The sequence below is a fragment of the Zingiber officinale genome, chromosome 2B, assembly GCF_018446385.1.
Source record: "Zingiber officinale cultivar Zhangliang chromosome 2B, Zo_v1.1, whole genome shotgun sequence".
Taxonomy (NCBI): domain Eukaryota; kingdom Viridiplantae; phylum Streptophyta; class Magnoliopsida; order Zingiberales; family Zingiberaceae; genus Zingiber; species Zingiber officinale.
In genome coordinates, this window is record NC_055989.1 from 13,594,909 (window position 1) to 13,607,337 (window position 12,429).

The 12,429-nt window shown below is 46.8% G+C and overlaps 1 non-coding gene across 1 annotated transcript; it reads left to right on the plus strand.

The window, feature by feature from the left end:
* The first annotated feature begins 10,188 nt into the window (after positions 1 to 10,188).
* Positions 10,189 to 10,294, plus strand: LOC122049897. Its single transcript, XR_006131145.1, has one exon. It is a non-coding gene; the product is annotated as a small nucleolar RNA R71 (small nucleolar RNA).
* Positions 10,295 to 12,429: the final 2,135 nt, after the last annotated feature.

Here is a 12,429-nt window from a genome sequence, read left to right on the forward strand (position 1 = left end):
ATTCATATTCAGCCGAGCGACGAAATTACAAGAATTACTCGATGTAGTCATAAAGGTCCCTCGGAATGTTGCTCAGGAGCTCCACCTGATCGCCGACTGGAATATTGGTGGACTCCGGAAGAAGGCCCTTCGACTTCAGATAAGTCATAGTGGCCGTAATGGCCAAGTCGAAAGCCGAGTACATCCGCTCGCAAATTTTCTCCGAGAACTCGGCCGATCGGATGTGGCTTTGTCGGAGAGCGGCAACTCGGCTCGGCTCGGCATCCTGGTATTCTTTGAAGGTCGCCTGGGAGCTTGTGAGGGCCTCATTCAGATGTTCAATCTTCTCCGCATCGGCCGAGCGGCTTTCCTTCTCCCGGTCGAGCTGCTCCGTCAGCTCCTTTATCTTCAACTCCAGGCCCCGGGCCTCCACGTTTTTCTTCTCCAGATCGGAGATGGCTGTGTTCTTCCGAGTGGTGGCCAAAGTTATCTTTGTGTCAAGCGACTTGACTTGTCGCTCGAACTCGGCTAGGGCGTGGGCCTGGTCAGCTGTTTTCTTCTGCTAAGCCGCCAGCAGAGTTTGAGCTTTCTTCAGCTCTTTTTGCAGCTCAGAGTAGGAAGGGCCTTGGGAGCCGCTCGGACCGCCTGCCGCCTGCAGTTGCCTTATCTCCTCGTCCGCCATAGCCAGGCGGCTGGCAACTGCTATCTCTTCCACCCATCTCTGAAGCAAGAAGGCGCAATTGTTAAAAGCCGAGCGGAAATATTCAGGCAAAAGACGAGCGGAAATATTCAGGCAAAACTTCAAAAAAATATATATATATATATATATAAAACAAAAAACTTACCCCCGTAGCCGCTTGCATGTGGCTGTTGGCTAAGTTCCGGAGGGGGATCATTGCTACGCGCGCCCGAGCGTCGGCCCATATTTCGGCGAGGGGCCCTTTCAAAGTAATGGTGTGCTCGGGCACGGTTGGCCGGTCAGCTTCTGGTAGCAACTCTTCAGTTGGAAGATGAAGAGTAACCCGTATTGTGCGGCCGTGACCTGGGATCGCCCGACCGGGGTTAGAAGATGGCGCAGAAAACCGCGAATGGATGGTCGAACGTTGGACTGAACGGCAAGCAGGGGGGAGAGTGTCGACCGGAGTGGCCTCAACCGGAGCAGTCAGCTCGTCCCAGTCAAAAGGCGTCTGGTCGGACGAAATGGTCTCGGGCACAGGCGCCTTGCCTTTAGCAGTCACGGCGGCCCGGTCGGAGGGTTGGACCGCGGAGGTAGCCGAGCGTAGCGGAGTCTCCACCCGGCGCCTCTTTTGCAGTGGCTGTTCCTCCTCCCGAACGGACCCTTCCTCTAGGGCCGTTGGTTCCCTGGAGGGGGTAGCTCCGCTGGCCACCTGCTGTTGAGAGGCCTGAGCAGCCGATTCAGTCTGGGAGCCGCTCTCTCCTTCGTGAGAACCGACCGGCTGAATACCCAGCGCCTCCATTTCCTTGGCCGCCGCGGCCTCCAGCGCCGCTGCCTTTCTCTTCAGAACGCCGGCCATCACCGAGTCCATGACGATGTCAGCTGCATGAAAAGAAGAAGAAATCAGTCAGCAATTAAAGCAAAGGCCCAAGCAAAATTCTTACCGAAGCCGGTCGGAAGTGGGGATCCGTATAGGACTCAGCCCAAAAATGTACATCACTCCCTCGTGAAGAAGTTTGTTGATGTCAAGCCGTAGACCGGCTAGTACATTTGCGGCGTGAAGATAATCCGGTCGGGTCTTGAATTTCTTCAACTCGGGAGTAGGAGGTAGACTGACCTGCCACTGGGTCGGAAAGTTTGGCTGACTGGGCATGCGGAGGTAGAAATAATAGTCCTTCCAATGTTTATTGGAAGTGGGTAGTTTATTAAAGAAGACCAGACCGGGCCGAGCTTGGAACATAAAGGTACCCGGCTCGGCTTGCTTAGGGTAATAGAAATAAAAAAAGACCTCCGGTCGGAGGGGAATGTTGTAAATCTTGAACAAAACGACAACACCGCAGAGGAGACGGAAGGTATTTGGTACTAAACTTCCGAGCGGCACGCCAAAATAATTACAGACGTCTACTATAAAAGGATGCACGGGGAACCGCAGACCGGCGGTAAATTGGTCACAAAAGACACAGAAATCGCCGCGCGGTGGTCTGTGCGGCCGAGCGGCGGGACCAGCTAGGCGAACTTCGAAATCCTCGGGGATTTCGAAATTGTCAGCCAAAATATCAAAATCCCGTTGTTCGAAACGGGACCGCATGGTAGTATACCATGGGCCTAGGGATTGTTCTTCGGGATTAGAAGAACTGGCCATGATCCGAACAGAAGAAATCAAAAAAGAAGTTTCAAAGACGAAGAAAAGAAGTTTCAAAGACTGGAGCTAAGGGAAGAAATGCGAATTAGATACTGGAAAGGAAGGAAGAAAGATCTAAAACCTTACTGGGGGGAGAGGGATCGAGGAAAGGCGCCGGATAGCGTCAGAGGGCAGAAACAAGATCGCCGGAGCTCCAAAGCGCAGAGGGCAACAGTAGAGATAACGGAGACGAGTGAAGGTGAGAAGGAAACGAAGAATTTATAGGGTGCAGGCCGGGCGGCCTCCACCGTCAGATCCAGGTCACGGGAATCAAAGCATGTATCTAGCCGTTTATTTCGAATCGCCTCGATCACATCAAAATATCATGCCACCGCCCCCGTACTCTGATGGCATTACTCCACGTGGCAGTCAATCATTCGGAGCATTTAATGAAGGTATGATCAACCTTAATGTCGAAGATTGGCGCAGAACGCGAGGAGATCCGGGGAAGGCCATCATTGATTCGTTCAAGGATATCTCTATGGCTGACCGGGCGGAAAGTATTAACATGGAGGAGCCGTTCGGCTAGACTTACAGTCCAGTCAGTCGGACTATTTGCCTCCTTCGACTAGACTTGAAGGGGAGGCAAGTGATCCGGTAGTAAGAGCGGGGCCCCCCCATTTTTGTTGCAAAGTCAACGCCAAGTGGAAGTCACCAGAGCAGCCGCCCATCCGGGGAGAGTGTTGTCCGACCGGACGGACGACCGTCTACGGCCGGTCCGACCGGAAGGCCAGCCGGCCGATGGAATCGAATACCCGGATGGGTCCGGCCGGCTCGCACTTATGGTTGGAAGGCACCCTGTCAAATCGGGGTTCCGACGCTCAGTTGAAAAGGTCATGGGCCAAGCTGACCTTTTGACCGACCAAGGTCATAAAGCACCCCTGTTTATTAGTCTCCACAAAGCACAAGTAAACCACTACGGATGTCCGGCCGAATGTTAAGGGAGCTGTCCGCCCGGACAACAAGTTTGGAGCAAGGGAAAAGGACAGGGGACTTCTTTCTCTGACAACCGGTAGGTTTCACGTGTGTGCCATGCTCCAGATCTTGTGACAGGAAATTGTGCTGTCCCATCGAGGGCATGCTTCGACTGTAGCGATATGGGTCAGGTAAGCTTTCTGACAGCCGCATACCTAGGAAAGGACAGAGGACACGTGTGCACCTCGGTACACGTGCCCAAACCCTTCGCAGCTCTATATAAAGAGCCTCAGACTTCGCCGGAGGTAAGATTGGGCTAGGTATTCTGAGACTTCGGGAGCCACCTTTTTCATCGTTGTTTACCTGACTTGAGCGTCGGAGGGTCGCCGCCGGGAACCCCCTTCCCGGCTCGACTTCAGTGCAGGTTCGCCGGAGCATCGCGCCACCAGTTGGAGATCTACATCAGCGAATCGAAGAGCGCCACGTGCCCAGCGTTTGTTGACTTCTGGTTCGGACAGGATCAATATACAAATAAAGCAAGTGAATGTGTATTAAAACATGCATAAACGATCATAATATCTACGCACATCACACCCCCAGACTTGAACTTTTGCTTGTCCTTAAGCAAAACGCTATAATCTATGTTCATGACTTCCTATAGTGTATCATAATGTTGGTCCAGCGGGGCCAACAAGAGGGGGGTGAATTGCCTGCAATCAAAGAGTATACCCTCCTCAAAGAACTTTAACTCAAAATAAAAGCAACAAGAGTATTATAAATTAAATAACAGAAACAAAAATAGAGACGACTCAGCTATTTGACTTGGTTACAACCGAGACAATTGTTAATCCAAGGCGGTTGGAAAGTGCACTAGAAACGTCTCTTTCTTTGAAGGAGGAGAAGCCTTTTACACTTTGAGAGCACAGAAGTTGCTAAGAATGAAAGTACAGAGTTTCTTTTCGTTGTTTCAAATAGCTGTTCGAGACCCCTTTATATAGGGGTTCCAACACTTATCCAGATCACCTGATCTTCGAGATCAGGATTTGACTCGAGAGGGATCGATCGACCGATCCCCAGGTTCGGTTGATCAAACCTGATGAACTTTCCCAGCTTTCCGTCTAGATGCAGGCTCTGTGGATCGAGCGTAGGTTCGGTCGACCGATCCTTGTGTTTGGTCGACGATCAGCCAACGGTCTCTACTCGATCTGACCTGATCAAATCGCTCGACCAAGTCTCTGATTATCTTTGGTTCGGTCGACCGATCAAAAGATTTGGTCGACTGATCACTTCACCAACGGCTGGTTTCTTATCGTGGCTTCTGACGTGACACCAACAACTGGCTTTCTGATGATAGGGGTTCGGTCGACCGATAAGGGCATTCGGTCGACCGAACACTTGTCAAGTCAATGTCCCGGTTGACTTGCTCTGGTTCTGCTCACTTGGGTGATTTCAACCATCCGGAATAGGGCTCACCCGAACCCAGTTCCCGGCCTTCTCCTCGAGTAGTGTTCCGTCCCGGCTTTACGTCCCTCGAACGCCGTGCACGTTCTTCTCGCCCACCGGTGTACTTTTCCACAGCTCTCTCGTCCTTCGGACGCACCGAGCCCGTCGGCTCCCTTCCCGGGCCGTCCTTCTCGCTAGCTGCGTCTTCTGCTCGACTTCCTGCGCTCATAAGCTCCTGCATACTTAGCCACAGGGATCAGACAAATAGGACATAACCTAAACTTGGTTGATCACATCAAAACAACCACGGGGTCTAACACATAATCCCTGGTGTATTCGCCTAACTCTATCAACTAGTTTCATTGATAAGCATGTTTGTGGAGTAACCTAAGTATGACCTAAGCATAAGTTCTTTGTGCTCGGTGTCATAAGTGACTCAAGCTCTTCAAGTTTTAATTTTCTATCCTAGTCAAGTCGTCATACAATTAAGTTCCTAATGTTCCCAGTGATAAGAACTTACTTGCCACACACTTGGTTTGTTTCCCTTAAATTACACAAGGTCTCAAAGGATACTAGTCAGAATTAAGAGAAACATAACATTTATTTCCCCAGTAACCTAACTCGGTCTCAAAGGGCTAAATTGTCAGTTTTCACTCACGACAACTATTTTTTATCCCTTATTCAACTTTTTTTTTGGTCCTATAGAAGTGTAGCACTAATCACAAATGCAAGATGCATTATGATTTAGATTTTTCCGAATGAGCTTCCATGATCTGAGGTCATCAAGTAACCAAAATGTAACTAAGAAATCCCCATGGTAACACAAGTACTAAACAAATTGGATGAATCATAACTATTTCAAAATATTTCTACTATTCAAGCTTAAGTGAAGTGAAAGTAAGATCCTTAAGGTTAGGCCAAAATTTATACTAGACTCCGTACAATACTTAGCTTATTTCATGCTATTAAAGATACAGAAAGGAGGTACACCAAACTATTAACACTATCTCTACGACACATGAACTAAGAAAATACACGTGCTAGTTATTTTGCTATTGGGCAAGTCAGCAGAAGAAGTAGAAGGTTTGATGCTCTCAAATATGCCTCAAAACTATTCAAAATAAACATGATGAAAAACTACAAGTGGGAAAAGAAAGTGCAATATGAAACTGAAAAATAGGGGAAATAAAGTACAATATGAAACTAAAAAATAAAATGAAATGCAAGTAGATAAAGCAAAATAAATAAATATGTAGAAGGACAAGGAAAAAGACTCGACTCGACTCGACTCAGGTTATGCAAACACAACACTCCCCAGACTTAGACTTTTCAACGTCCCGATGAAATCAAAACGGTGGAGGGGGAGGGGGATAAGGGTGTCCCCATCGTGTGCCGGAGGGAAATCTAGGCATACCAGGGAGATGGCCAATGTGCTAGTGATATTGGTAAAGAGCGTCTACTTGTTATCTAGTAATATCCATATCATCCATGAAATTCCTCATTCTTTCCTGGTCAACCTCATAATCCTGAACAAATCCTGTCACCTGGCTATGAAAGTCTCTAGTAAACTAAAAATGATCCTGTACTTCCCTATACTGGTCGTCAGATAACTTGAAGTGACCCTCCAACAATTATTGTTGGGTAGCATACTTCTCATGAAGCGAGTCTAAGGAGGCACGAAAATCAAAAAAATTAAATCTTAAAGGTCCCGTACCATAGGCAAAAGAGTGCCTAGCAGGTTCCGGATATCCGGAGGGTTACGGGAGTCCTGATGATGAGGGCTCTTGGTGGTGCTCAGTATCTCCTATAAGGGAGGGAACAAACTCGGGTTCTGAATCAACGATCACCCAGTTCGTGGGGTTACGAACTGAAGTGCGCTCGGAACAAGGAAGGGGTAATGGGAAACCATTGTTCCTAGGAAAAGTAAACTCATTTTCGTCCCGACAGATCATCTTCATTGCAAGACAAGAGGCAATGTCGATCTTATCATTACCCTGAATGATCTCCAGCCCATCAAGCTCACAACCCAGATTTATTGCTATTTGGGTGATTAAACCGCCAAACACTATCATCCCCGAAGATGCTTTACCTGCTCTCAATAAGTTTTGTAAGAAATGAAACCCAAAATCAAAGTCGACTTTATTTAGCATCGCCCAAAGAGAATAAAGCTCCACCTTTCTAACCACCCCATCACTCTCACCTCAACCAAAGATTATTTTGCTCATCACACGGTGAAGGTATCTAAAAGTAGGGTTTTGCATGCATGATGCCTTTGCTCTAGGGGGTTCATAAGGGTTCTTTGATCCCATGATTGAAGCCCAAAATCTATTCCAGTCTATTGTACAATCAAATCCATGGGCACCTCCAGTAGGTAAACCAAAATAAATATTAAAATCACTAAACGCCCACCGAATTTCTTTGTTCATCAACCTAAAAGTTATGAGCCCAATGTAATTATCCTCAGAAGAAAATTTAACATCAATTGAACTTAAAAATTCTAGGACTAGGCAGGGGTAAGTCGGTAGATATGTGCACATCATGTCATGCCAATCAAAGGAGCTAATCATCCAATCTACGTCATTCCTAATCCCTAACATATCCATAGTGGTTGGATTCATATATCTAGTGTACACAATTTTTCTAGCAACAAGAATATCATATCTAGCTTTATGTTATTGATTTCTAAAAATAATATTAAATTCGTTGTCGTTACCTTCGTCGTGTGCCACCCTTTTGCCTTTGCCTTTGGATGAAGAAGTCTTTCCCTTGCCTTTGTCTCCTCCCAGTGCATCTCCTTCGCCAGCTCCACCGCTTCCTCTTCGGAGTCTCTTCAAGATTTGAGACATGATATGCAAGGCGAATTTGAGGACTTTCTTGTGAGTGGATGTGGATCTTGAAGATAGAGGAGGAGAGAGAAGAAGGATAGGGGAATTGTTCCTCTCTTTACGGATTTGGGGCTTGAAGAAAACTTAGATCTAGATCTAGATCTCAGTAAAGATGAGTCTTAGATGTAGGTAATGAAGGTTGATAAGGTGTAGTGGGGAAGAAAAGGTTTTTTTTGGAGAGAAAGAGATGGGAAGTAGGGTTTTTTAGGGTGGTTGGCGGTGCACACGGGTAAGACACGACCGTGTCTTAAAGACACGACCTGGTTGATAGGGTCGCTGCACGCCCGTGCCTGTTGGCACGTCCCCTTCTTTCCTCCTCTCAGCTGAGATCACACGGTCGTGTCAATCGACACAGCTCGTGAATTCTTCTCCTCGGGTAGCTTTGCATGGTCGTGCTAGATCCGCACGACCGTGTATTGTTCCTTCTCTGTAAAGGCCACACGGTCGTGTGGGTTCACACGAACTATGTCATTTCCTCCTCTGTCAGCTTCGCACGGCCGTGCAGATTCACATGGTCGACTCTCTTATGCGCGTAGTGTCTCGCTCTCCTCCTTTTTGACCCCTCTGACGCTGCCACGCCCATGAAACGATCACGACCAGCTCGTGGAGGCTAATACACATCCTGAAAATAAAGATCCAAGAATAAAAATACTTGATTGAACTAAAATAGAACGACAGGTGGATAACGAATTAAAACAAAACTCTTGGGTTGCTTCCCAAGAAGCGCTTGTTTTAGGTCTTTAGCTCGACCTCGTATTAGTTAATGTGGACTAAACCCATGGAAGCACGACTCTCCTCCTAGTGTTAATGCTCCAGTTTCCGCCTTCAGTTTCACTTGTGTAGGACAAATATACTTTTTATTGTTTGTTGGGGGCGACCTCTCAAGTTTTGTCGAATCATGCATTATGTCCGGCGGCCTCCCATGGAAACTACATTCCTCAGCTTTGTGTATATTTGACTTGCTGGCATTTCCCTGAAAAGAAGAGATGCAATTAGCAGAATTAGATAAATCAAATTCTAACCTTTCTTTACCGATCTCCAGGGATAACTTGTGACGTTTCACATCGATGAGGGATCCAGCGGTGGCAAGGAATGATCTTTCTAGGATGATTGGGATCTTGGGATCCTTCTCCATATCTAGGACAACAAAATCTGTAGGAACGATGCATCCACCTATCTCTACTGGCACGTCCTCCACTATACCTATTGAGTATCTACATGAATGGTCAGCCAATTGTAGTGCCATAGTAGTAAGTTTGATGTTCTAGAGTCCTAGTTTCTTGCATATCGAGTATGGAAGTAGGTTGACACTCGCTCCCAAGTCACAGAAAGCCTTGTGTATGAGCTCAGAGCCAATCTTACACGGTATAGAAAAACTTCCTGGATCCTGAAGCTTCGAGGGAGTGTCTGCCGTGAGAAGAGTGTTGCACTTCTCCGTCAATGCTACAATCTTGAAGTCGCCCTTCTGTCTTCTGTTAGAAAGAATACCTTTTAAAAATTCGGTGAACTTCGACATTTGGTGTAGTGCGTCTATTAGAGGTACTTCAATACAGATTTCTTTAATCTTCTTAAGGAATCGGTGGAACTCTTCATCTTTTTGGGATGCTATTAGCTTTTAAGGGAAGGGAATCGTCTGACTTAGTGGGGGAAGTGGAAGAGTCCATTCAACCTTCTTGGTAATCTCCTCCCTATCCTTGTTCTGGACTAAATTAGGCATGAGAGGAGAGAGCTCTTCTTCTGAATCAATTCCTTTCTGAGCACCCATTTGGGGATCTCCCAAAGTCTGTCCACTCCTTAGCTTAATGCAGTTGCAATGTTCTACCGGGTTTATGTTGGGCTTTCCCGGAAATGCTCTCGGTGCTCTTGAAAAGGACTAGGCTATCTGAGCGATTTGACTATCTTGCATCTTTTGATGCTTTTCAGAATTCTCCATTCTTTAATTCAATTGCTTGATTTCATTCTTCATCTCTTTTTGCTCTAAGAGAGCTTCTTCAAGCATCTTTTCAATTCTGGATAGTTGTGAAGGTTGCTGTTGTTGATAAGTCTGTGGTCCAGATTAGTGGTTTTGTTGCCCAGGCTGGTAGTTTGGCTTTGCTGGTTCTTGATCTTGATTTCCCCGGTAAGAAAAATTTGGGTGGTTCCTCCACCTAGGGTTGTATGTGTTGGAATAGGGATTGTTTTGCCTTTGGTTATAACCGACTATCACATCGCATTGTTCAAGTTGATGTATTTGTACTTATATTGGCCCTAGGGGACAAGTATCTTGAGCATGATCCGAACTTCCACAAGTTTCGCACACACACACTATTGCATTGGCTGTGTTGTTCCCCATGGTCTCAAGCTTCTTGGTCAGAGCATCTAGCCTTGCAGACATGAGCGTGACTGCATCTACATCAAATTTTCCTGATGTCTTTATTGGATTCCTAGAAAAGGAACCTCCATATCTTTCGGTTGCCCACTGATGATGGTTCTGGGCCACATTCTCTATTATGTCTTCAGCTTCATCAAGACTCTTGTTCATCAATGCCCCTCCTGCTGCAGAATCAAGGGACACCTTCGTGTAAAAATTGATTTCATTATAGAATGTGTGTAGCACCAACCACTTCTCGAGGTCATGATGGGGGCACTGTCTCAACATACTCTTGAATATGTCCCATGCTTCGAATAACAATTCTGAATCTGCCTGTTTGAAGCTTGTAATTAAATTCCTCATGTGTGCAGTTTTACTTGGCGGGTAAAATTTGTCCAGAAATTTTTGCTCACACTACTCCCAAGATGTAATGTTGTTTGCTGGTAAAGAATTAAGCCACTGCTTGACTCTGTCATTTAGGGAAAATCCAAAAAGAAGTAACCTTGCTATTTCTGGAGGGACCCCGTTCACTTTCATAGTACTACAGATCTCATAGAAAAGCTCCAAGTGATGATTGGGATCATCGTGCAGTCCTACTCCAAATTGAGTTTGTTGAACCATGTGGATCACTGCAGGCTTGATTTCAAAATTGTTACCTTCAATTGGTGGTCGGGTGATGCTAGACCGAAGCCCTTGTGCATAAGGTGTTGCGTAATCCTTCAAAAGCTTGTCAGCCATTTCTGAAGTTTTTTGTTCTGCTTGAAGTTTTTGCAAATTTCTTCTCCTCAGGAAAGTTCTATCAATTTCTGGATCGAACGACAGAAGTTTTCCTGAAAGATTAGCTCTTCGCATGCAAAAAAAAAAACAAGATATTTGTTGGTGCAACCTTAGGTTAAGGTTGACCTGGTTGACCCGACTCGAGGTGACTTGACTCGAGTTGTATTTTGATGTTTGACTTGGGAAGATTGTCGGTGCAACCTTAGGTCAAGGTTGACCTAGTTGAGTTGCATATTGATGTTTGACACTCGTGAGAGAGTTCTATTCTTGATGTGAGACAAGAATAGATGGTTAGGAGATTATTGGTGCAACCCTAGGTCAAGGTTGACCTGAAAAGTCCAAGTATGGAGACTTGGCACTGGAAAGTCCAAGCAGGGAGCTTGGCACGCGAAAAGTCCAAGTATGGAGACTTGACACTGGAGAAGTCCAAGCAGGGAGCTTGGCACGAGGGAAAGTCCTAACTGGGATGTTAGGCAGTTGGAAAGTCCTGGTGAGTGAAGCGAGCGGTGGGAAAGTCCTAACGGATGTTAGGCGGTTGGAAAGTCCCGTGAGTGAAGCAAAGTGAGAAAGTCCTAGGGATGTTAGGCAGGTGGAAATCCGGTGAGTGAAGCCGGTGAAAGTCAGGGTGAGTGAAGCCGGCAAGGAAAATCCAGATGGATCGGGATGATCGGACATCCGGTGTTGAGAAAGTCCAAGTAGGTCAAAGGATTGACCGGACACACTTGGCGAAGAAGTCAGTGACCGGATGCTAGGGATGAGTACCAATAGGTCAAGGTTGACGGATATTGGTGTGGAAGGCGTGGGAATTGGTTTGGACAAACTAAGTGGATCGATCGATGGATCGATCAGGTCATCCGATCGATCCAGGGACGATCGGATGAACTCTGATCGGTCCGGGACCGATCAGGAGTCCCAAGTGTAAATCCTCAGGGTGTCGAGCGGCCTAGGAGATCAGCCCTACGTGGACCGATCGAGACGCAACCACCTCTCTACAGAGAGGTGGGATCGAGCGACATCTGATCGGTCTCGGACCGATCAGGATAGCTCCAGACCGATCAGGGCGATGCCTGATCGGTCTGGCCCTAGCCGTTGAGAGACAACGGCTAGGCTATTTTTGGCTCCTGTGTTTCTGGCCTTTTAGGCTTGTAGGTTCGCAGGTTTTATAAGGGTTCGAGTGACTCTACAGAAGAACTAACTCTTCTCCGAACCTTCTTCTTCTTTCTGCTGTTGAGCTCTGCTGAGTTCTTGAAGCGTTGAAGCTTCGCGTGAGCTTCTCTTTGGCTGGGTCACCTGCTATTGTAGGCGCTTGGAGCTGCTGCTTCTTCCAGTCGAAGAGAAGGTAAGCAAGAGTTTTCTTACTGTTGTATTTCTTGCTGTCTTTCCTTGTATTTCTGTACTCTCCTTACTTGCTGTTGCAAGAGTGTGTTGTGGCGAGGTTTCTCCACCCACAAGGAGCTTGTATTAGCCGGTTCTCCGGGGACTCATCCACCGACGGATTGATAGGTTTCGTCCACCTTACGGACACGCCGAGGAGTAGGAGTATCATCTCCGAACCTCGTTACATCGCTGCGTCTAAGGTTTGATCATCTTCGTTTCATTTCTATTTAGTTATTTCCGCTGCGCTAACCCTAATTGTAGAAAGAAACGGAAGATTTGGGGTCGGCTATTCACACCCCCCTCTCTAGCCGAGTACGAACGATCCTAACAAGTGGTATCAGAGCAA